General features: G+C 43.2%; 1 protein-coding gene across 2 annotated transcripts in view; it reads left to right on the top strand.

Annotated features, from left to right (window-relative positions):
- Nucleotides 1-6,346: 6,346 nt before the first annotated feature.
- Nucleotides 6,347-26,995, top strand: part of CEP135 (centrosomal protein 135) — a 642,577-nt gene continuing 621,928 nt past the window's right edge. Inside the window, exon 1 of one of the 2 annotated variants that reach the window (XM_069631620.1) lies at nt 6,347-6,598. The gene's annotated coding sequence lies outside the window, so the exon portion shown is untranslated. Of the gene's footprint in view, nt 6,599-6,973; nt 7,195-26,995 lie in introns of those variants that run through there. The other variant, XM_069631621.1, reaches the window with a different exon arrangement.

Raw genomic sequence — 26,995 nt, 5'->3', positions numbered from 1 at the left:
TCTTGTAAAGCAGGCTACCCTGAAGTCATGCAGCTGGGTAATGTATAGTGGTGGAGGTTCTTCTTCAGCTATGTAGGCCAAGCAGCCTGAGTTTTCTCTGCAACAGCAGTTCTCCACTAATGTTGGCATTACCTCACATCGAAGGCAGTTACACCAAGTGGAAATGTCTTCCACGCGAATAGGATCAGGATCCTGTGATTGCCCATCTTTTTACCTTCTATCTCCTTCAAGCATTGCCTCTTCTGTATACTCCGGCTCATATATGTAGGGCTGAATTGCTGCCATTATTCTTGAGTACTGAAAAAGTATAAAAGTCCTGTGGGTGAAAAAGTAAAAGAAATTGTAATTTGGCTAAAGTAAAGCAATGAGTTTTTAGTTTGAAACGCAATGTGAAATAAAATTAAGAAAAGAGAATTTTTTCTAAAACCCATAGTGCAAAGACAAAAGAAATAGGCACAAAATTAGAAATGTTGCATTGGCACATGTACGAATTAAGTCATATAAATATATATCTTTTAAATGGTTTAGTAAAGACATTTGTAGCTTATATTTAAATGTTTTAAATATAAATCACTAACACAGATAATTCATTTGAAGTAGTGTAAGTACCTGTTCTCAGTATGTCGTACTTGGTAGATAGCTGAACACAGCAAAGAAAAGTCATGGAGCCTCGTAATGAAATTGATGGACACTAAGGCAGCAGAAACTCCAATTTTGTCTGATCAGAAAGGGTTTGTTGATCTTACCAATCTCTTTTGTAAACGAGAGAAGTACTCACAGCTCTTTCTTCTTCTTGCGTAGACAGTCCTTGAAGAATAGTAGGAACGTCCTCCTAGATGTCCAGAGACCAACAACTGGTCTCTGTGCACCCGGGGGGCATACCCTTGGGAAACCCTCTTGGGGAATAAAACCCAATTTGGTGGAGAAGTGGCTGTAGATGGCCGTGGGTTCTTGGTTTCAATGTAGTTCCACAGGATGAAAAGGAATCCAAAGCAAAGAACAATACTGAAGACTGGCCTGTTGCTGACTGAGGCACTGTGGACAGTGAAGGAGATGCTCCGTAGGAAGAAGGTAAGTCTGAATTTGAGGGAGAGAAATATATCAGCACGGGGGCAAATAAGGAGACGGCCACTGAATGCCGCGAAGGGTGAGGAGAGGCAGAAAGAAGTAGCCTTGGGCACGACAGTTGAGACTTATCAAGGAAAGAGGCGTTTTGACATTTCCATGGAGACACGTCCATACATTGTGCACAGAGGACATTTAAATGAGAAGTGCTCTGGCGTTGTGACAAGGGGCATAAGCGTCTAATGATGTCGACCTGAGGGGAAAGTGATGGGATTTACTGCTGTTAGGGCACTTGAACTTAGGGTGATGGATCAACGGATAAGATTAGCACAAGATGGCGGTTTCTGACCTGTGAGTTTTTTATTTTTTTTTTTTATTTTTATACGGTTTATGCAAACCTTTAAAAAAGAAGATGATAGCTACAACACAACACATGAAAAGACTATTGAAGTACACTCAACACCCAGCACAGCTGGCCACGAAATACATCCTCTCTGTGGAGTTCTTCAGTCTCCTATGATAAGTCATTTACAGGTGCAAAATTATCATCATTACACAAAAAAATCGGTGTGATTTCTCCTTAAAATGTCATTGAGTATAGGGTTCCGAGGCCACTGGAACCAAGACTGTGGTTAGACGTTTATTCAGTTCCTCAAGAAATGTTATTAATGCAAACATCAATGGACGGTTTAATCCTTCAAATATCCCTTTCCACCAATCATCCGCACACCGTGTCTGCATTTTTGCAAACACCGGACCAAACGTGCGAGTTCGCAGTGTACGTAGGTTAGAACAAAAGAGTGTAAGGTGTTTCAACGTCTCATTTCCAATTTTACAAAAGCGACACACTAACTCTGTAGTAGAGTTGTGAACGTATCGACGTTCTTTAGTGTCCATTAAGTTTAGTCTAAATCTTAAGTAAGTAGATCTTGCCGACACGTTAGGAAATAGCGTCAGGTACGCTTGCAGACTCCCATGCGCTCTAGCCTCTCCTGGTACATCTGCCATCATTCTGCAGTTCCGTCTTTGTTCGCATGTTAAATGCCAGTCTGTGCTCCATATTTTTTTCTTCGCTAACATCGGATTTTCCAATAACATTGATAACTTAATGTCATACACGTCTAGTATCTCAGTACAGTACTTTTTCCATAGTACTAGGCTGGTGCAACCAAGATCTTGTTTTGTTTTTAGTATTTCGTACTGTGGCGCAGGTGTGTTTATAGAGCATTTCCTAAGGAGACATAGAATATTCCAGCACACCCTGGCATGGATAGATATTAACCCCAATTCATATCTAATACAGACTGTTGGCGTGCCACGGGGTAAGTGTAAGACTTTTACCCAAAAAATGTTTTCTAGAGTATTCCAGAGCTTGTGGGAGCATCCTAGGGCATTTTCAGCCCCATAGATTATTGCTGGCATGGCTTTTTGTCGATAAAAGTCGATCGTTGGTTTTAGCGAAAATTTTCCAAACTGTCTGTTAATGATAGCTGCTTGACATGCTAATTGTCTGCATTTTGATTTTGCTACTTCTGCCCAAGGTGCGTCATCTAGTTTTGAACTGATTCTCATTCCCAAGTATCGTGTGTCACTGACAGTATTTAATTTCGTCTTTTCTATATACCAATTTTGTTTACTTTGTTTTTTCTTCACAGATCTTACATTTTGAAGTGTCATTATCTCACACTTTTGTTTGTTAATCACCAGTCCGTTTTGATGTACGTATATTTCCAGGGCGTCTAGTTTTCGTTGTAGACCGATGTAAGTCATGTCTAAAAGTATGAGGTCGTCCGCATAAACAAGCCAACTCACATGCGTGCCATTCATCTTTGGTGGAAAAGAGGAGATTTCGCTAAAGGCTTCTCCTACGTCTGACAAAAACAAATTAAAAATGGCTGCGGCTAGAGGACATCCTTGTTTCACACCCTTAAACGTTTCTATAGGCTTTGATAGAGTCCCCTGCCGGTCCAAACGTATTCTGATGTTTGTGTTAGAATGCAATTCCTTAATTGCTTCGACCAAACTTTCCGGACACTTCCAAGCTCTTAATTTTTTCCATAGAATTGCTCGATCAATACTGTCGAAGGCGTGTGAAAAGTCTATGAGGGCCAGATGTATTTTTGTATTTCGTCTTATTGCTTCCATCTTAAATAGATTCAGTATCAACAGGTTTAGGCCACACCCTACGCCCTTCACAAACCCGGTTTGCCTTTGATCAATGTGGTTGTTTTCTCCTGCCCACCTTACTAGCATTTGCTGTAGCTGTGTCGCGTAGATTTTGCCAATTACATCTAACAGGGCGATAGGTCTGTAATCCCCAGGGTTGGCTCTATTGCCTTTTTTAAATATTGGAACCACTATGGCGCTTTTCCACGATGTTGGCGATAGTCGTTTTTCGACTATTCTTTGGAACAGGGTCATGCAAAAATTGGACCAAGCTTCTGGGTTACGCTTGATCGTATAGTTCGTGAGGCCATCAGGGCCAGGTGCTCTCGATCCGTTTGCTCGTTTTATTGTAGTTAAAATATCTTGTCGATCAAACTTTAAGTCCCAAATGACTAAATCTGAGTGGGCGTCATCTTTCACAAGCCCATTCGCACTAAACATTTTGGTGTAAAAAGAAGTCCAAGTGTCTTCTGAAATACAGTTTGCCTGCATAGCATCCTGCGGGGCAAATTTGCTATTTATAGTCTTCCAGAAGTTCGCCGAATTTTTGTTTCGTAGATTTGTCATCATGGCCTCTGAGTCGTTTTGAAGCATACTTGCTTTGTGAGACTTACACCAGTTCTTATAAGTTTGTTTGATTGCTTTTTTCTTTAAGGCCATTACCTCTTTATCCCCCATCACTATGTTTCGCAAGTCATGACGCATCAGTCTTTTGCGCTGTTGCATTTTTAGGTCGAAGCTGTGTCTATGTTTAAATTTTTTGTTCCTCAGACCTTGTTTATGTTCTGTAAAGTCGGTCAGTAGGTGGCAGTATTCGACCTCGTTTGTTGCCAAGTTTAGATTAGACACAATTTTATTTACCTCTGCGTCTGCAAGTTTGAGCCGTATTCTACTCGCTCGAACTAATACGGGCCATGACCAGTGATCGGGCAGTGTCGTACGTGATACCTTTAAATTCATTACCACCATATCATGATCAGTGTAGGTCATAGGTTTAACTTCAAATCTAGTTGTTCGTAGGTGAAGGGCCTCGGACACAAACATGTAATCCAAAACGGATTGTTGATTTAGTCTTTTCCATGTAGCATTCGCTGGAATGTCACCTGTCGTGTTTCCATTCAGCATAAACATGCTTCTAGCTTCCATCTCCTGTAGCCATTTTGTCGTTGTTTTTTTACTCCCGTTAGTTACTACTTTCTCTTCCTCTTTCTCATCTTCATGCTTTATGCAGTTTATGTTAAAGTCTCCACAAACAATCAAATTTGGAGTTTCTGTGACTTCAAAGAGAGCGTCTATTATAGTTGTTATTTGGTCAATAAAATGGTGTGTTTCTGTCCTAACATGATTCCAATAGATATTGATGATGTTCAGAACTTCTGGTTCTTTATTAGTATGATTTAGGAAAGATACCTTTGCTGTCTGAATGAATGGTGAAACCTTAGTTGTTGAAACGATTTGCAGGCCCGTTGCTTTTCTTGCCGCAATCAACAAACCAGCCATTGGTCTTCCTTTGTCTTGTTTTATTGCGGGATTGATTACAGTTTCAAAATCCTGCATAATGGGGGTGTCAGATAGCCATGTTTCCTGCAGACAAATCAAGTCCAGGTCATATGTCCAGGGTGTATGAAAGAGGTGACTAAAACCTCTTGTATTCCAAGATCCTAGTTTAATTAACTCTTTTTTGTCACACGCCTGGCATTATAAATTTGACTTATCATTTAATGCAACCGCCATCCAATCCCATTCATTCCTCACATCCGTCTTTTTTTGGTTTACCTCTGAATTGCCCTTAACAGTAGATGACCCGTCAATTAGTTTTGCATGTATAAATGTGAGAAAACCAAAGGTAAGATGCATTGGAATATCGATCAATATATGCTCAAAAATACATGCCAGATCCTTTGGGCCAATAGAATTCCTGAGAAAAAACGTCCCCTTTAAATTCAGATGCCTCTCGTATGCATCAGAACAGAAATTCAAACTCTCTTTCTGCTCTTTCTTTACTTGATGCCTACTCCATATATCTGTGCTTTGTGTAGGTATGTGACTGGATTGCTAGCCAGAACATCTAAATATGACTCTGCTTCTCATAGGGCATGTGTGGATCTTATACTGCAGGCACATTGTCGCCAAAATGTTGAGTCACCTCAATAAAAGAACACTCAAAGTAGGTGGTAGGTTGAGTTTCTTCCTTTATTTAAAATCATGTTCACACACGCCTACGGCCATGTCCGCCCTCCTTCTTCCTTGTCGCACCCACCCTCCAAGAATCCCCCAACACTCTTATTCCAACTCAGTGTTTCACCAGGAACACAGAACCAACTTACAACACTTAGTAATGTAAAGTTGTATTATATATCTATAGAATATTCCTCTTTAGCGTGAAAACACATGCCCCCTTAGGTTAATACAACCACTGTAAGTAATCTGTTTTCCTATATATCTTTTTTTCTGTTTGTTTTGTCTCTGGTATATGCATAGCTCTCAACCATTTATGTCGCAAAGGCGGGTGAAAACACCCGATTTTACTTTTGGCGGGTGAGAGGCCCATTGAAACGAATGGGCATGAAGGATCCTTGGCGGGTGAGTCAGCTGTTTACAAGGCGGGTGACACCCGCCAAAAGCGTGTGAGTTGAGAGCTATGGTATATGTCCCCCTTGTTCACGTTCTCATAAAGTGCCTCAACACTCGTTCTCCGCTTTGTGTGATTGTTCAGACACCCTTAGTGGTAATGCCTCTGCCCTCAGTAAATCTGCTTTGCTAGTAATTTCTGATCGAAATTGACATCCTTGTTCTTCAAATAAATACAAATGTGCACGTGTGGCCAACTCATGGAGTGCTTTGTTTCTTAACGTACCCCTTCATGGTTCTTTGCTGTTGGCAGTTCAGGAGTCAATGCTAAATCGCACCCTCTGTATGTTGACAGACATAACATTCCTCTAAAACGTCATTTGAGTGCACGTGCTGATGTGATTTAAACACCTTTCTTATATCAGTCCACGCTGTCTTTCGATGTTCCTGAGCAAAGATTGTATCCAGCACAGTTATTGAACGTTGTGCGAGCTAGAGGGACGGTGTTTCCCTTGCATGCCGGCAGGAGGCACTGTTCCCTTACATGTGTTGCCTGGGGTCCTTCCTTCTGCTGGTGTTGCCATGGGATACTGTGTCCACGGCAGAAGCCCTGCCGCTGCCCCGGTGCTGTTTCCCGGCTTCCTGCCGCGCCATTTTCAAACCGCTGAGCACTGGAGGAACACTGTACTTGCCGAGGCTAGTTAAGACGGGTGGCTGCCTACTTTTCCTCTCAGCGACGGCGGAGTGCGTCTGAAGGGGAATAGCTGGAATCGTAGAAAGCTGCCCGCAGCGCACAGTAAGTATATAAGTGGCAAGCCTAACCATGACACTGTTTATCACTGCACTGTGCACACTCACCCTGGAGTGAGCCTCTATGGTACGCTCTGGTTTCCGTGAATAATCCCGGGCTCCCTAAAGCTTCCGTTCTGTCTTTAGCGGTTGGCCACTGATTGTTGCATAGGGCAGATCGTAGTATTATGACGTCAAGAGAAGCTGTACCGCTGACAGGATTGCAGTGTACCTACCTTCTGACGTCATGCAGTCATGTGTAAGAGCGCATTTTACGACACGTTGGGTTTTATGCTTCTACGTCCTTGCCCCGTCAGCAGAGCAGGCGGCAGAGCGGCTGCGCACGCTGCTTACGAGCTGTCACTCGGGACCTAAGAGTTTCCTTTGACCCCTTGCTCTGGCACATTTGGATAACGGATTTCGGGAAGATGCCAGCATTAACGCACTCTCCAGGCACTGCAGTGGTTTTAGAGAGGGCCGGATATGCTCAGGCTGGTGTATTCTGCCTGCTAGGAGGGTGGACGCCATCTCCAGATTCTCCCCTTTGCATCGGGTCATAATAGCGCGTTTGTTTACTTTCCCCATCTAGCAGTGCAACTTCCGGTATGTTACCAGTGTACTCCCTTCACTCTCCACATATTGTGCAGACAGACCCTTTCTGTTGTAAATACTCTGCAATGTACTCGATACGTGTCAGTTTGGGTTCCTAGTGGTGTAAACTGTCATTTGTCAAAGTCAGGACGCTCCCAATTAACCTGCCCTCCTGTCGGATAACTGCATACAAATATTGACATTCCTAGAGCCAGGGGAGCAACTGCCGTGGCAATGTTGGGTGTGACACCGGGCCAGACGTACGTAAGGCTTGCGATGACAAGGGGGAAGGTGCTAGTTATTGGCAGAGCTGCACAAAGTAGTTGCACCACCACAGCGCGCATTTGTTATGACAGGGTGCTTGCAGAAGAGGTGTACTGCTTTGTGTATCGCAGTATTGCAATGTAGCATTTGCATCCACTAAAGGGTTACATTAATGACCGTTCCCTAAACACTGTTGCGTTTCGGATGGCATTGTAGACCGTAGCATATTTTGTGTGTGTGTGTGTGTGTATATAAAATAAGGATGAGACATTGGAAGAGTGAAAGATAGTAGGCCTACTGTTGAGGATTGGCTGCATAGTCTGTGATCCTTTCTGGTAGAGAAAGGTTTTTTGCTGTTGACTTCAGCAACAAAATAACAAATCCGATAAAATGTGGGGTACTCTTAATGAATTGGCTGTTTTCCCCCTCTGTCTTATTGGTTGTAGATACATTATAGTATATGTGAATATATCTATTTGCGAAGTTATTCCATGTAACTGTTCTCATATTGTATAAATCACACACATTTTTGCAATTATTCCTAATGTTAATAGTCAACGACAACTAGCAGTGTGCCTTTTCCTTGTCCTTCAATATTAGGATTTGTACCACACACCTCTGCGATTTGCCTGGTCACAGGCTGATCTGAAAGTGAGTGGTTGGGGAGAGACGGAAAATAAAATACATATTTGCTGTTGTGCTCAGTGCTGGAAACGGGGAAAAAAATTACTGGAAGGACAGAGGGGGTGGGGCCGAAGGACGTGTTTCCAGGCTAGGTCATGCAACACAGTATCTCTTCATAGAATCCAATCCTGGTGATTTGCATAAAAGCAAAGAGCATTATGGGAACATAATGACCGCAATTTAAAATTTGAAACAGGTCTTATTATAGTGATTCAGCAAGAAACCCTTTAATTGAATAATGGAAGTTGGACTCTATTGTTTAACACTGTATGCGAGGCGTTGGCTGGTATTAGAGGCTTTGACTATTTCTTTATTCAGTCTACTGTGCCGAGTCTTTGGAAGTGCGGGTCTGCTCGACCTTCGTGTGAGAACTTGGTTTCAGAATGGGCTTGGGGACAGTACAGCGCTCCTGCAATACAAACTTTGCCAGTGCTGTTCCAGTTCCGGCCCATTTCCTACCCTGGTTGTTCTGATGCCTGAGCTCTGTGCGCAGAACTGTTTCCTGGTATTCTTTATCGAAAACATTAAAGTATTAGTGTCCAGAGGGGAGCTTTGCTTGCCTGGGTTCAAGGATAGATTGGACAGGATTGTGTTATGGTATAGCGTTCTGTTTTTGGATGTCTGTTGCATTGTTCAGTAGCCATATGTGGGTGGTTTAGTTGCAATGTATAGTGTGTGAGTGTTGAGGTTGAAATTATTAGTGGGGATAGTGTTGGGGGGAGGGTCTGGTGGGCCAGTTGCGTACTCCTCTGGTAGGGCTATGGCGCTCAGTTATTTGGGGCAGTCGTTGTGATATTTCCTTGAGGTGTTGGGGAAGGTGGTCGGCTGGCATGCTTTCCACTTGAAGTGAGTAGTCGACATTCAGGTGGTGGATAGAGTTCTTATTCTCCAGACCGGTTGGTTGGTTGTCATAAAATAAGTTGGGTTCTGGCTGCAGGGTGGTTTATTAGTTAAGTGTTGAAAAGCCAGATCTGTAGCGTTACTCCTGAAAATAAGGTTGCCCTCAATGGAGCAGATTTTCTTTGGAAGAGAGTTCCAGAGTTTGGCTATTATGTTTGAGAAGGCCAATTTTCTCTCCCTCTCCCCTTTATTTCATTTCATTGGCTGAGTGCTGTATTCTTCCTCACAGCTCCTTACTAATGGGCCTTCCATTGTACGATTCTTCTGTGCTCTTGTCCATGTGTCCCAAAATACACATATCTAGCATAATCTTCTGTTCAAATTGTTTTCTTGGTTGGTCTTCACATTACTATTATCTTTAATTCTGTCGCTGACTCTCCATCTGCTCTAAGAAAAGGTCCTACTTTCAAACGCGAATCTCTGCTGCTACAAACAACAGACAACTCACCAACCCTACTGCAGTCTCCACTTTTCCTCTGCCTTCCCTAGCCCGCTGCACTTTTCTGGCCTTCACTTCATTTCTTAAACTCATGACCTCAAGTCTTCACTCTGCTCTACTTCGTACCCTTCCCCCTCTCCCGCTCCTCCTCCCTTGGCCCCCCTCCACTCCCCTCCTACTCTCCTCTTTCTCTGCCATAACACTTGATGAGGTTTCTAGATCTCCGCTCTATGAAAGTCTTATCCAAACAGGTGCTCCCCTGCTCTTTCTGAACTAACAACATTGTTTCCCTAGCTCCAGCCTTGGCCGATTTCTGCAATCACTCATTTGCCACTGGTTTCTTGCCCTCTCTTGTTCACCCCTCCTCAAAAAGCCTCCTGCCGACCCTTCCTGTTGTCTAACTACCGCCCTATCTCCATTACCCCATTATTGGGCAAATTCTTTGAGAAGCTGGCCATCTCCCAGCTTATCCACCACAGTGAATATGTTGGTTCTCTCCACAACCACGAGTCTGGCTTCAGAGCTGCCAGAGGCAAGGACACTGCTCTCCTGAACATGCGTGAAGACTTTCTCTCTAATCTCGATTCCAGCTCTCCTTCCGTTCTCATCCTTCTCAACCTTTTCTCTGCCTTCAGCACGGTCAGTCATACAACCCTGATAAATCGGCTCTTTGGTACCCTTGGCATTATGGACCTGGCTCTGGACTGGTTGACCTCCTTCCTCTCGGACCGTCCCTCCCAGGTTCAATTGGGTAATTTTTCTCTCCACCATCTCGCTCGCCACCTGCGGAGTCCCTCAGGGCTTTATCCTCTCGCCTTGGCTTTTCAACGTCTACTTGGCCCTTCTAGCCCACTTGATCTCCTCCTTTTCTCCCAACTTCCAGTGTTCTGTGGATGACACGCAGCTTTCCTTCAAGCTTCCCTCCCCTGCCTCTTCCTCTCTCATTCCTTACTGTCAGTCTGCTATTTATGCATGGTGCCCTATTAGCAATCTCTACCTTAATGCCAGTAAGACATATATCCATCTCATCGGGACCCCGGCTTCCTCTTTCCCTCCCACACTCTGACCGCCCCTCCCCTTACCCTCCTTTGAAGCAAAAAACCTTGGTGTGCTCTCTCTCTATCTCTATCTGGGGCCCCGCTACATCCAACTTCCTCTCCTAAATAACGTGCTGCTTTTTAAAATCTTATTCCTTCCATCCCCCCCTCCCCAGCTCATGTTCTCTTGACTGGAGCAAGGTTCCTTCAGATTCCTACATGGCATGTGGCCCCACTAGTCCAGTCTACCTATGCACTTGGACTCCCCTGACCCTCCCGCCACTCATCCTCAGCCTCTTCTCGTTACGGCACTTGCACGATCCGAATGTCAGAAGCAAGGCCTATTAGGACAGTTTGTTTCTGTCCTCCAGGCCCCCCCCCCCCGTCTTGTTGCGCTTCAAAACATGTTGTGTATAGATAGGCGCATTACAAATACCAAATAAATAAAACGTTTTTCTTCACGTTTTGAACTGTTTTTGGTGTGAGCGTCTTCTCAGCCCATTAACTCGTGCACTCTCAGCAATACTCTCCCTTTCCCAGTCTTCGGGGACTTTTTCTGGCAGGGCAGTACATACAAAGGGCTCTTGCCCAAATGCACACTCCTTTGCACTCGGATAAACACAAGGTGGTAATCTATTCCACATTCACACAAATTGGATCCACAGGTGCTGCCGTGCCAGGTGGCCTTTTTCTACGTTTCCACCACAGCCAGTTCTTGATCTGAGCCATGGTTACCTATTGCTGAGTAGCCCACTTTCCTATCTTTTATGGTCCACTTTCCTGACAGGAGTGTTTCAAAATACGTTTCCTCCCTGAGACCCAACCACACTAGCAATATTATGACACTAAACAGTAGACACGGAGAGATTGGTGTTGCTACCTGCAAATATGGCTGGCTACGATGCTTCCCTGCAATGTGCCTTGTGTCTGAGTGGGTACATCTCTACAGCGGATGCCAGTTTCCGTTGACAGTGGCATTTCATGGGGACCCACCCACCATTTGTCCAGTTAAATATTCTTCTTATGTTTTTTATGAAGATTTTCTAACCCAGTCAGAAGGCGTGAAAGGAAGGAGTTGGACTTTTGGATAGGGCTTCCTGAACTGCTGTTAGAAAAATGGAGAGTTTTCACTGGACTTTTACAGTAATCAAGTACTGCATCATCGTTCACTGCCCTATGTCACCCATTCAAGATATCCTCCTTAGAGTTGGTGCAAATGAGGTGTGCTTAGAAGTTATGCTGCCACAGTGCTGCGGCTTCCACAGAGAAGTTGCACCAACCTGCCTATGCAGCAATTTCCAAAATGTGGATGGAGTCGAGTCTTCAGCTACAGAGCATTGCCGAGGAGCATCCCTCTGAAATCCCGTCCTTGCTGTCTTACTCCAGTTGCCCCAAGTTCAGTAACCACATGAAATAGGGGTTGGGACTCTGGAGATTGGCAGTTGCAACAGTAACCAGGGTGGCTGTTGTTGTTGCCAGTATGGTACTCAGGATGTCTATCTGCTTTACCAGCAAAAAGTAGCTACTCCTACGTCCTCTCCCCTTTCCTCTATGCTGATGGGACATCTCGCGGAACGGGGGACGGGACCTGAGCCTGTTGCATTGCAATTTTTTTTTATTAGACATTTGAGCATATGTGGGCTTCCCACGCCGATGCGTTGCCCGCCAACTGTCAATCCCTTTCCCCACATCGGATGAGACCGAGCTGACGGCAACAGCGGCGCATTGTTGCACCTACATTTTGGATAAAGTCCTTCCCGGACATGCCCAAGGTGTTCCGGCGCTGTGCAGGTTGCCCAGGAAGCTTCCCTTCTGCCGACCCACATAGACTTTGCCTCTCTAGCTTGGGAGAAGACCGGACATGGCAGTCCTGTGACACACGTGGGCGGTTTTCAGGGAGGCTCCTTGTAGTTCGTTTTGCACGGTGGGAACAGGTATTTGGCTCGGGCATAACGAGTGATATGGGATTTTGCCAACTGAAAGGTATGGAAATGAAAGATAAGTAAAGGAAATGAAAGATAAGTAAAAGGGCACCCCGCAAGGAAGACAGCATCTCAGGGTTTGAACTGCGCAGGAGTGGGTTATACGGATCCTGCCCCCTCCCCCGGTCTGCTGGTGCATCCCGGGCAAGTGTCCGAGGTCCCGCACGGGAATGGGACTAGTGCAGCACCCTCACCACAACACCTGAGTATTGGGAGGGATGGGGAAAGCCCTAACCGCGCAGCAAACATGTTCCACCCCAACCCTCTACAGAGCATGGTTATGGGAGGCACGCACCTACTATCACAGGCCACACAGTATCACTGCACCAGCTCCATTGAGCCTAGGGGCAGGAGGAAACTCCTGGCAGGCACGTGCCCTGAGCTGAAGCACAGACGATTATCTGGTGCCACGTGAATATGTGCATTATGAGCACGGGAACCAGCACAAGCGGAAGAAGAATAGCACTCTGCACATACCGACGCCGTCAAGAGAGAGCAGCAGCAAAGAAGGCATGTGGGAGAGACGGTCCCAACTGCTCTATTTACTGAGCATAACTCGCATGGCTGAGCCACAGACAAAATATGCTAGTGCAGCATTGGGGCACGCCCCTGATTCTGGCATGCACACAAGGATGGAAAAGTTGTGAACCAATGACTGGTTCGCAGGCGAGAAAATGCCCTGCTGTTGGGGAGAGGTTTTTAAGCACTACTCTGAACAAGTCTGGGTAACCGAAGATTTGACACGTTATATATAGGTCTAACAGTATCTCACAGAAGTAGGACGATGAGTCAGCCTCCAGTTGGGATCTTGGAGGCGGATAACAATGAACCCATGGACCTTATTGGTAAAAAAACAAATTCCAATTTCCCATTCCTTGTTCTCCCCCCCCCCCCCACCCCATCCTTCAACAATTTTCATCATATCTGGTCGAGTCACTGCAGAAATTGATAGCTCTGGAGCTATCAAGATTGTCAATCGGAGGGTTACTACTTGAGGTTTTTTCGCCCTTCCCACGAAGGACAAAGCTGGATGGAAAATAATTCTCGATCTATCAGGGTTCAACAAACATCATCCGGTAGACAAATTCAAGATGGTCCTGCCAGGACGTATTATGGTGCTGTTGATGGAGGGGGATTGGATGTGCGCACTGGAGTTAACAGGATGCCTACATGCACATCCCGATCTGGGGAGAGCACAGAAAAGTTCTCAGTTTTTCAATACTGAATATTCACTACCAATACAAGTTCCTGTCCTTCGTATTGAACTCGCCACCAAGGGTATTTACAAAGGTCATGGATGCCCTGATGGCACATCTTTTTGTCTCACTAACACATGGTTGATCATGGCGGTAACACTGGACAAGGTATTCTAGTCAGCACAGTACCCACTAATAAACTCAAGGTGACGTGCTTTTTCTGCTGGGAGACTGAAAACTGGTCTATGCCTTCCTGACAATTCTGCGGATAACGAAAGTATTGCACAAATTGAAGATGACATTGCTGCATGATATTGATTGCACCATACTGGCCCAAGAGATTGGCTCTCGGATCTCGAAGGCACTGAGATATCGGTCACCAAGACCATTACAAGTGAGGCTGGACCTTCTTCATCAGCCAGGAGAGGTAATTCTACATCCAAACCCTCAATCTCTTACCTTAACACCCTGGTTCCTAAGGACTTAGTATACATACACCTGGGGCTGTAGAGGGAAAATATAATTATCAAAGCGGCAAGATGAAGTTCCACTCATTCTCATTACACAGGTAAATGGACACACCTTTGTTACTGGTGCTTGGATCAGCAAAAATAGTTGACGAAGTGGACTGTTCTTTCGTTTGTCACTCATTTGGCGGAATCAAAGGTTTCACTGGATTCATGTAAAACGTACCTGGCTGCTGTAGGGGCCTACGCAAATTCAGAAAGCATCACTTTCACAGTAGCGAATGCAGTGGTGAGAAGGCACTTCAACAGAGTGTTGAGGTTACACTATCCAATGAGGAAGCCACATGCTCCATGGGATCTGAATTTGGTCTTGGCAGCCATGATGCAAAAACCGTTGTAACCAATGGGCACGATGGACCTGCGTTAAGTCCAACTTAAGAAAAGGCACTGACGGTTGGGCGGCCTGCGAAAGCGAGGGGCCGCGTAGGTCGTGCGTGGCAAGCACGCATATGCTCAAAGTTGTAAAAAAAAACGTAAAACAAAAACATGCTGCTATGCAATAGGCTATGGTCCCGTTCCCCATTCTGTGGAATGTCCTATCAGTATGGAGGGAAGGGGAATTCGGACTAACAGTACAGTTGTCACTACGACGAGTCACCTTTTCGGTTTTGCATAGCAGTAACAAGCAAGCAGGTTATTACTGTGCCACAGTGCCATGGAGTTCCCTTAAAGTACGTCCATTTCGCAAGATGGCCCACTAGTGCCCTCCAAGGTAAATGTATCTTGCTTCTCATCTCTTAGATGGGGGTCCAGTGAGTGCATGGCTAGTGTGAGGAAAGTTGTGGTCGACATTAATATTTTATTTGTATTGCGATCGTACACCAGATTTTCAGAGCGCGGCAAGGGAGGGGAACAAGAGAGAAGAACAACGATCTTACTGGGCCTTACAACGATCTTTTGAATAACCTTATCACATACCCTAGGTGGACATGGCCACTTGAATGCCATTTTTCATCCCTCGCGGTCAAGGCCAGTAGCCAGATTGTCCAGGTCATGACCTTATACCATGATCGGACAATCTGGCCACTGCCCGTGGGCACAGGCTATACCTCAGGCACCAAAGGTTTAACACTATTTTTTTGTTCCTACATCATTACACTTGTCAAAATATAAAAGACAGGCACTTTGGCAAAACCATTCTTTCAGGTCCTTGGCAATGCTCCTTAAACGAGTTTGCTTGAAATCCGCCCATGTTTTTTTCTTTCAAAAGTGTGAATATGTATATACATACAATAGCCATATAACTTAGCTCCCAACTTGACAAAATCCATTCAGACTTTACACACACATTCAAGGTTGGGTCTATAATCTTTTTAAAAACTTTTGTCCACATTCGTAAAACGGCAACAAAGTTATAAGCCATCTAAAAATGTTGAGACCCCCTTTTTCTTGAGAAAATCCCACCATACTTTACAAAAACATGTATATCTAGATTTAAAATCGTTTTTGCAAACTTTTGTGCAGATTCGTCAAATGGCACCACCGCAGTAAAGCAAGTACCCAGATCGCAGTTATTGACAGAGAAGACCAAAACAATTCGAGATCAATATCCGACATGTGTCAACTTTATCACTAAATTTTCCAGCGATCACAAATTCATTCAATATATACTACAAAAACACTGGTATATTTTGCACCTAGACTCTGATCTGACACCATATATCACGGATAGACCAAATATTATTTTTACAAAAGCTACCACTTTGCGAAATATCCTGAGTCCCTCCTTCCTTAAACCTGATCCTATAGGACAAGTGAGTTGGTTTTCCACCAAGTCCAAACCGGTAGGCTTTCATAAATGTGGTTCGTGTAATTTTTGTCATCATGCCTTAGCGCCTACAAAAACCTTCAGTTGTCATAATGGCCTACAAACCAAAATTTTGGACTTCATTAACTGCCGAACGAAATATGTTGTTTATGGAATAGTATGTGTTTGCAAGAAAGTGTATATTGGCAGCACAATTAGAGAAGTACGTTTCAGGATTCGGGAACACCTTAACCATCTCAGCAGTCAAGATACGAGACTCCCACTGGCCTCCCACTGGCAGAAACATCACCAATTGGACAATACTCAAGATATTAAATTTATTGGATTACAACATATCAAACAACATCAGAGAGGTGGTAACAGAGAATTGATTCTACGGCAACAGGAAGCAAGATTAATCTGCAAACTCCGCTGCTTATCGCTTGGTTTGAACCAAGATTCTGAACTTAATGTGTTCATTTAAACAATCAGTAGGTCTGGTGGCACAGAGACCCTACTGTCTAGACTTTTTTAGATTATAGGTATGAACTGTATTACCTACGTATACCTTTAATGTGATTCACTTTCAGATCCAACAGGTTCATTACTCTGGTTTTTTGACCTTGGAGCATGTCAATAAACTTCCTAGCAGGATCACAGTTGTATTTACAATACCTAATTTGACTTTGCCTCACCAAATCAGTACCATCACGCACATACGTTATGACATCCGTCCCACTATTGAATTTATTGGCTCCCCAGCTCAAGCACACACTATTATTAATCTGTCTGTTGCCTTTTGACACGCGACAGCTAACACACATCTGGATTTCTGGATCCCTGTAAATAGTAATCCCTGGCAGCTGACAACCAAACATCCCACAGTCCTAACAAAAATACCAATGATAGAAACTTTCAGGTAAATAACCGCGCTTGATGTAATCAATTGACTCTAATTTTCATTGCGCTCAAGTCATTTTTGGCTTTTACAAATGTTAGTCTTCCTGTCCTACCAGACCGCTAGTTTCTAATTCCATTATACTTCACGAATGGATCAGCATTTCCCTGCCCTCCGGCTTGGTTTAAGTGTCCTAGCAACCAGGTCAGGTGATTCGATCACCTGACCGACCCGGACGAGGTTACTACAGTAACCCGTTAGCACTGTGACTGATTTCAGTGAGAAACAGTCTGCCACTGAGCGTGCTATATCACCAAGCCGGTAAGCATTTCTTTCTTTTTCCCTACTTTTTCCCTACTTTTTCACATTGGGTATATTACACTGTTTGTATCCAAAACCCATTCCATACAAACACGATGTGACATTTATTTCACAGATTGCGGCTAGATATCCGGTTAAAATAATCAAACACGCCCTCTTGCATCGCACCATTGCCACAGCTACGGTACCGCTGCAAAGCAAAATACATCACAACTTGTCCTGTTTGAAGGTAATATCTGCCTCCAGTTCACTCTATATGTTATTTAAAACTGTTAAATTACCCTTTTAACATGTCAGAGAGCACTCGTCAATAGACTAAATCTGCTCCATTTGCTTTTTATATTTTACAGCATACAGAAACTATCAGTTATATGAATAAGGGAATCATCCGCTGCCACAATTTTCCAATAGCTTGACCATGAGCCTTTTGAGAAATATTTCAATACGGTATGCTTTACTCTTTATAGCCTATACACTTACCTCTAACGTTCTATTGTGCACACAGCAATCTAACATTATACCATTCTTTTTCTTTTCTCTCCCATTTCCGACCGTTCCTTGCTCCGACACCCTTCTCCCAACTCTGACAGATTTCCAGTTTGAATTCAGTCTAGGTTCAGCATCAGCATCCAATTTTAATGCTTCATATGTACCCATATGCCCTGATGACGACCTCATAGGTTGAAACACGTGTTGGCATTTTCTGAATTTCTTGGCATTTGGATGTTATTTTCTACTTTTCGTTGTATTGTTCAGTATCAAGGTCCTCACATGTAATATGTAGGCATTTTCTGAATTTCTTGGCATTTGGATGATATTTTCTACTTTTCGTTGTATTGTTCAGTATCAAGGTCCTCACATGTAATATGTATCCGCATGTACCAAGATGGTTCTATTGGTTTTTCTGAAACATTGTTTTATTATGCACTATCATCTATGTGAATGCACCATATAAATTTGTTCAATTACAAATTGGTTGTGCCTTTTTGTGAATATTCCCCACCCATCCCATTTATAAAATATCACACCCAGTGAGTTTACACCAGGTTACAAGCGCAGCCTGTGCTGATGGTTACACATTCAAATTCAATTTAGTCCAGGTGATAGTGGGAGATCACCTTACCATCCACAAGACCGCAGCTAAACCAATAACTGCGCTAATTACTTCTTGACTTTCAGGTGTGCGCTCTCCTGTTTTGGGCCCCACCCCCACAACTCTCTTGTTTTACGACTTGCCCATTGGACTGCTGCACTGCTCTGAACACAGACATTAGTACTCACTCTTTACAATGACAGATTATCTCAAGAATAGAGAAGAGGACAGTGCTGCCCTCTTTGCACCCAGGGGCTCTGATACTAACCCCTTTAAATCTAGACCCAATATATCAGAAACTCTTATACAAAAATTCATCAAACTTGAAAGGCTATGCAAAAAAGAAATTAATAAATATTGGGAACAAGTATCCCTCAAAAACTATATTCAGCAAGATATCATACCAAGAGGGTTAAGAATACTAATTTTTCCCGATTTTCTACATAAAGACGACCAAGATCTGGCAGCTGACTGGGAATCAAATGTCACAGTCAGCTCGGAGAACATGATGAAAATCTTAGTCAAACATGCAGAACGTGAACATGTTCGCGTTGTTAAAGAGATAGATAAACTCAAAATCGAAATTAAAGAAATGAATAATCCTGCCAGCTCGAAAGAAAAAAACTTCGCCAAAATGAATGAGATCCTAGTTGAATACCAGGATGAGATCAAATTGCGCAAATTCAGAAAATTTTATAGAGATGAAAAAGACTACTTGAACGACAGAGTCTACACCTATCAACCTAAATATGATGGGGATTTATCACAAATAGCGACACCAACAACGTCTCCTGTTACATCTGATACAGATTCAGAAACTGACATTACTACCAATCCAAACCTAGAGGGTACACAGGCGAACGCCGAAGGGGCTCGCCTATACCGACGAGGCTTCTTAGCCGAAATCAAAAGGTATAAGAAAGGTAATCAATCAAGATATAATTTACAAAATAAACAAGTTCACTTCCAGACAAATGTCCCTTTAGGACGCAGAAAGCAGCCTACTCCAACAACCTCAGAGGAGGAAGAGGAAGAGGAGCAAGCAAGAGAGGAAGGGAGAGATACAGACAAAAGACTCACCAGATCCAGTTTCAAGAAACCGATACCCAAGTCTATACTAAAAGCCTAGTTGTCAATTTATCTGATAAACACCTCTCACCTCAACAACTTTCAGTCCTTAACCATGGTCTATCTTTTGCTCCAGTTACCACTACAGATATGACTGAACTCCAAATTGACCTGTACAAATTCTCAAGAAAACTCAAACTGAAAAAATTCTTTCACAATAAGGAGGAAACTTACAGACCGTTGGCACCACTCCCCCCCACTAGCTCCAAAAGCATACAAGAAATTGAAAATATCCATCTACTACATAACCTTATGGACGATGACGCAAAAAGCATGAGCGATATACAGGCAGAACTTAGTATTCATCAACGTAACTTGGACATCAAAGAACATAAAAATAGATCAAAATTCTTGCCACCCATCACGGGAGATAATGTTATTGACACGTTTTACAAGTCAATTACCAAAGAAATTCATAAACATATTGATGGTTTTCAACAAAATTGTAGCAGTAAAAAACAGAACCTAACCAAATTGGAACGACAAGCATTACAAGATATCTGTGAAGACAACACCATTATCATAAAGGAAGCAGACAAGGGTGGCAATATTGTCATCTTGAATAAATCAGATTATATTAAAATGGCAATGGAACACCTTGCAACACCAGGATGTTATGAGATGCTTACTGCTAACCCTACCACGCAAACTCTTAAAGAATTACATACCTTACTCCAATTTTGGTACAACCAAGGTTTGTTATCAGATGAGGAAAAAATGTTTCTGTTGACTACTAAACCATTTATGCCAACGATCTACTTCTTACCGAAAATTCACAAACCTTTTTCGACTCTTCCACAAGTCAGACCAATCATGAGTGGACAAGGAGGTGTCACCGAAACACTTGCAGAGTATATAGACAGCAGCATTAAACATTTGGTACCGGAAATTCCGGCATACCTCAAGGATACAACGCACACGTTACAAATATTACAGGGGATCATTTGGAAACCCTCATATTATCTAGTGACTTTGGATGTTACATCTTTATACACCTCTATCCAACATAAACTGGCCTTGGATACCATCGACTTTACTTTCAGAACCTTTTCTGCTTCGCACTATTCACATGTTCAAATGATCAAAAGCCTCCTAGAATTCACCCTCTCACACAATCAGTTTCTTTTTAATGGCAATTATTATTCACAAAGTAGGGGGATTGCTATGGGGGCTAAATATGCGCCCTCTCTGGCCAATTTATTTATGGCCTTTTTTGAGGCTAGCTATATCTTTCAGAACAATCCTTACAAACGTCAAATTATTTGTTGGAAAAGGTACATTGATGATGTACTGGCCATCTGGGAAGGCAGTAGAGAAACTTTTGAAGCATTTATGCTCTATCTTAATGACAACACCTTTGACATCAAATTCACAGGCCACATTGATCCGCTTTCAATTACCTTTCTAGACTTACAAATCAAAATTGTCTCTGATACCATTGAAACCTGCACTTTTAGGAAAGCTACAGCAGTGAACTCCATACTACACGCCAGTAGTTGTCATAGACAGAGTGTTATCAACAATATACCTAGAGGTGAAATGCTCAGAGCCAAGAGAAACTGCAGTCAAGATGAAATGTTTGACACAGAATGTAAGTCTATAGGACACAGATTTCGGGAAAGAGGGTACCCAATTCAATTAATCAGGAATACAACAAATGCAGTAAAGCAAGTACCCAGATCGCAGTTATTGACAGAGAAGACCAAAACAATTCGAGATCAATATCCGACATGTGTCAACTTTATCACTAAATTTTCCAGCGATCACAAATTCATTCAATATATACTACAAAAACACTGGTATATTTTGCACCTAGACTCTGATCTGACACCATATATCACGGATAGACCAAATATTATTTTTACAAAAGCTACCACTTTGCGAAATATCCTGAGTCCCTCCTTCCTTAAACCTGATCCTATAGGACAAGTGAGTTGGTTTTCCACCAAGTCCAAACCGGTAGGCTTTCATAAATGTGGTTCGTGTAATTTTTGTCATCATGCCTTAGCGCCTACAAAAACCTTCAGTTGTCATAATGGCCTACAAACCAAAATTTTGGACTTCATTAACTGCCGAACGAAATATGTTGTTTATGGAATAGTATGTGTTTGCAAGAAAGTGTATATTGGCAGCACAATTAGAGAAGTACGTTTCAGGATTCGGGAACACCTTAACCATCTCAGCAGTCAAGATACGAGACTCCCACTGGCCTCCCACTGGCAGAAACATCACCAATTGGACAATACTCAAGATATTAAATTTATTGGATTACAACATATCAAACAACATCAGAGAGGTGGTAACAGAGAATTGATTCTACGGCAACAGGAAGCAAGATTAATCTGCAAACTCCGCTGCTTATCGCTTGGTTTGAACCAAGATTCTGAACTTAATGTGTTCATTTAAACAATCAGTAGGTCTGGTGGCACAGAGACCCTACTGTCTAGACTTTTTTAGATTATAGGTATGAACTGTATTACCTACGTATACCTTTAATGTGATTCACTTTCAGATCCAACAGGTTCATTACTCTGGTTTTTTGACCTTGGAGCATGTCAATAAACTTCCTAGCAGGATCACAGTTGTATTTACAATACCTAATTTGACTTTGCCTCACCAAATCAGTACCATCACGCACATACGTTATGACATCCGTCCCACTATTGAATTTATTGGCTCCCCAGCTCAAGCACACACTATTATTAATCTGTCTGTTGCCTTTTGACACGCGACAGCTAACACACATCTGGATTTCTGGATCCCTGTAAATAGTAATCCCTGGCAGCTGACAACCAAACATCCCACAGTCCTAACAAAAATACCAATGATAGAAACTTTCAGGTAAATAACCGCGCTTGATGTAATCAATTGACTCTAATTTTCATTGCGCTCAAGTCATTTTTGGCTTTTACAAATGTTAGTCTTCCTGTCCTACCAGACCGCTAGTTTCTAATTCCATTATACTTCACGAATGGATCAGCATTTCCCTGCCCTCCGGCTTGGTTTAAGTGTCCTAGCAACCAGGTCAGGTGATTCGATCACCTGACCGACCCGGACGAGGTTACTACAGTAACCCGTTAGCACTGTGACTGATTTCAGTGAGAAACAGTCTGCCACTGAGCGTGCTATATCACCAAGCCGGTAAGCATTTCTTTCTTTTTCCCTACTTTTTCCCATTGGGTATATTACACTGTTTGTATCCAAAACCCATTCCATACAAACACGATGTGACATTTATTTCACAGATTGCGGCTAGATATCCGGTTAAAATAATCAAACACGCCCTCTTGCATCGCACCATTGCCACAGCTACGGTACCGCTGCAAAGCAAAATACATCACAACTTGTCCTGTTTGAAGGTAATATCTGCCTCCAGTTCACTCTATATGTTATTTAAAACTGTTAAATTACCCTTTTAACATGTCAGAGAGCACTCGTCAATAGACTAAATCTGCTCCATTTGCTTTTTATATTTTACAGCATACAGAAACTATCAGTTATATGAATAAGGGAATCATCCGCTGCCACAATTTTCCAATAGCTTGACCATGAGCCTTTTGAGAAATATTTCAATACGGTATGCTTTACTCTTTATAGCCTATACACTTACCTCTAACGTTCTATTGTGCACACAGCAATCTAACATTATACCATTCTTTTTCTTTTCTCTCCCATTTCCGACCGTTCCTTGCTCCGACACCCTTCTCCCAACTCTGACAGATTTCCAGTTTGAATTCAGTCTAGGTTCAGCATCAGCATCCAATTTTAATGCTTCATATGTACCCATATGCCCTGATGACGACCTCATAGGTTGAAACACGTGTTGGCATTTTCTGAATTTCTTGGCATTTGGATGTTATTTTCTACTTTTCGTTGTATTGTTCAGTATCAAGGTCCTCACATGTAATATGTAGGCATTTTCTGAATTTCTTGGCATTTGGATGATATTTTCTACTTTTCGTTGTATTGTTCAGTATCAAGGTCCTCACATGTAATATGTATCCGCATGTACCAAGATGGTTCTATTGGTTTTTCTGAAACATTGTTTTATTATGCACTATCATCTATGTGAATGCACCATATAAATTTGTTCAATTACAAATTGGTTGTGCCTTTTTGTGAATATTCCCCACCCATCCCATTTATAAAATATCACACCCAGTGAGTTTACACCAGGTTACAAGCGCAGCCTGTGCTGATGGTTACACATTCAAATTCCACATCTATAAGACTTTACATTATTTTGGGACCCCCCTCTAATTTCGCCCCCACTTTACAACTTTGCAGAGCCTTTCAGTACCAGGTCTAGAATAGAATTCCAAAATTTCATGCAGTTTCATTGAGTGGTGCCAAAGTTATAAGCCATCCAAGAACCGCTCACGAACATCTGAAGTGTCCCCGAACTTCACAGCACTGTTCGCGAACATCTGGACCGGTTGCAGACTTTTACGGCAAAAAACACCTGAGATTCTTTGATAAGTTTGACAAGTGTAATGTGTTTTTATATATGTTTTTACTGCGATGTCCGCGGACATCGGCCGAAGACTGCAAATCCAACATTGCAGGCGTTTCCAAAAATCGGACACACTCACGCTTTTCACCATCCAATCAGTGGACGCATCTGATGTCTGCGGACATCACGTCACTCTCTAAGCCAATCAGAGTCCTGTCCGCGGGCCGAACAGAGAAATGGGTCAGCGGACTGAACCCAGATATCACTAATTCTTTTGGACCTACTTTTTGTTTGTTTTAAAAAAAAACGACTGGATGAATTTCCACCAAATTTACAAAAGCACACTTTAGGGACCAAGCTGCCGCTCCTGCTGCAAATTTGGTGAAAATCTGTCCAGCGGTTTGGGCTATAGGCGACAGCAAAGTTTTTCTCCATTCAGTCTATGGAAAAAAAAAAAAGAAATATTGGGCTCCCCCTTGACGAAACCTCACCAAACTTTGCAGAACAATTCAGAGCGGGCCATATACTTTTGCTGCACAGTTGAGGATTCGTCAAGGAGGAGCAAAGTTATAAGCCGCCCAAAAAGTGCTCTTCCTATGAGATGAGCAACGTAACCATAACTATGCGGCCGCTAACGTAGGCCGTGTAATATATATTTTGTACATTCTGAATGACAGTAATTGGTTCATATATATGGATTTTTTTATCATTGGGCTGAACCACACATTACCACTCGGTCTGCATACCGTGTACACACTTCCTGGAAGGTGAATAAAACTATATGGCCATTGTGCCTTAAGGAAATACTTCCTCCATGAAATGTCCATGGAAGCAGAACAGACCTGGTTCGACTCACGCTCCCCCCCCCCCCCCGCCCCTTGTTTATAGCCAATGAGAAGTGCTCTGTTTACATTGTAGTTGCAAGGACAGCTTTCTTCTCTCCTTTCCTATTAGAAAGGCGGTGCTCCACCTCTGACCTAGGGGACAGGGACTCCCTACAGGGTTAGGGTGTTCTTCTGCCTAGAGACTCCTATAGCATGCACATTAATTGTAAAGAGAAGTAACGTTACAAAGAATTGTTTTCCCATTTATAAAGTGTTTTTGTGTGATCTAACGGATAACTTTTGTAACACTCAAGGCCATTCCTTACCCTCAATTAGGTGCCCTGATTGTTTGTGGGGACTGTAGGGTTACAGATACAGGCCCCAGTGCAAGGGATTGCCAGAAGGCAGTGCAGGTGGGTGGCAGGGTGAGCAGGTACTTGGGCCCGCGAGCCAGAGGGTGACCAGGTGCACAATGCCAAGACAGAATAGATCAGTAGGGGAGAGGAGGAGAGGAGGAAGAAACAAAGAGGAAGATATTGAGATGTTTCCGTAACCAGAGTTGGTTCTCCTCAAGTTTAAGAGTGGCAGGGAGGCTGTTCCACAGGGAGGCCCCAGCCGAAGACCGAGATCTATGCCCAGCTTGTTTCTTAGAAAAACGACTGCCCCTGAGGGAGTTGGAGGTGGAGGAGCGAAGAGCTTGAGAGGGCAGGTATTTACGGAGGGAGAGCTGAAGGTATTTTGAGCCCAGGCCCCAGAAAGCCTTGTGGACAATGCAAAGGGTCTTGAAGCTAATCCTTGCAGCCACCGGGAGCCAATGGATAGATTTCAGGGCTGGAGAGATACGATCTTAAGTACAAGTCTCGCAGTCCTGTTCTGGATAAGTTTCGAAGGGGACAGAGTAGAAGCAGGTAGACATGGGTTTCACTGAATGAAGAACTGAGCACCCTAGTTAGCACCATGCAATCAATCACAAAGTTTATGTCAAGGCATAGTTTAGATTTCAGAAATTGATTAGCTGAGTTTGCTAATTAAAATGTTCTTGATTAGCAAACCAACCCATTTGATTAGCAATGTTGTACTAATATGTTTATTGTCACAAGAATTTATTTGTACACCCAACACTGTCAGCAGCAATACACCAGTTTTGTGTACAGCTCTGGTTGCCTGTGTTGTCTGTATGCCCCACAACCCCCCCTCTGGTTGCCTGTGTTGTCCGTGTGCCCTCCACCCCTCTGGTTGCCTGTGTTGTCCGTCATACCCCCCCTTCTCGCATGCATGTTTTGCTTGATTTCTTCTATCCTGCTTTCCCCTTCCCCTCCAGCCCTCTCCTTCTCTCCCCCCCCCTCTACATCCAACCACTGTAGGAGTTTGTCTTGCTACTTTATGGTTTACCATCACCGTCCTGTTGCCTATGCTGGTTTTGACTTTTATGGACTCATTGACTCATGGTGCTTCACCCTTCTCAGTTCTCAAGCTGGACTTCCCCTGCATCTCGTACTCATGGTGGGCCTGAATCATGCTCTGCCCATCTTCATCTTGAATCCTGGCTTGCATTTGCTATTCTCTTGCAACATTCTGTGTTATTATTGACTTCTGTGACTGTATTTCCTCTCCACTCTTTTTTTTCTTTTTTTTCTCTGTCTCTCCTCCTCTCCTCCCTTACTCTTCTTTTTTTTTCTATGTACTTACTCTATCAGAATTGCCCTTGGACCTAGTATGATAGCAGCAATGTTTGTCTCCTCCCCCTACTTGTCCCCCCGCCCCCCAGCACTATCTGAAATGTTGTCAGGCCTAGTACGATAGTCGCTTGTTTTGTTCCTCTCCTTCCTTCTCCTCCCTTCTTGTTAATCTCCGGCTCTACCAGAAAAGTCGTCAGGCCTAGTACAGTAGTCGCCTGTCTGTTCCCATTTCCTTCCCACCCACGGCCTCCTTTCTTATCTGTGTCTTAGCTCTTGCAGTATCTGAAATGTCACCAGGCCGAATATGAAAGTTAATTTCACATTCTCATTGTTGATGGCCTTGTAAGAATGTCCTTGTATTTTCCCTTGTTTCCTCCCTTGCATTGAAGCGCTTTGAAACATAGTTTATTTATATAGTGCCTATACACAATCATAGCTGAAGATATTAGTGAGATGAGTGGACCCTGAAAATTCTTAGAATTCTACTAGACCTGCAAGTCGAGTAACTTAGTTTACCTAATCTACCTAAAAGAAATGCACTCGACCCATGGCAACGGATGACAACAAAGTTAAATGTGCTTTCTGTAAAATGGTGCATGTCATCACAAAACCACTTTGTTTGGTGCACTGCTGCCACCCAG

The sequence above is a fragment of the Ambystoma mexicanum genome, chromosome 6q (genome assembly GCF_040938575.1).
Source record: "Ambystoma mexicanum isolate Mex_15411 chromosome 6q, UKY_AmexF1_1, whole genome shotgun sequence".
Classification (NCBI taxonomy): domain Eukaryota; kingdom Metazoa; phylum Chordata; class Amphibia; order Caudata; family Ambystomatidae; genus Ambystoma; species Ambystoma mexicanum.
Note: the sequence above shows the minus strand (reverse complement) of the source record. Positions and strands in the feature narration are given on the sequence as shown.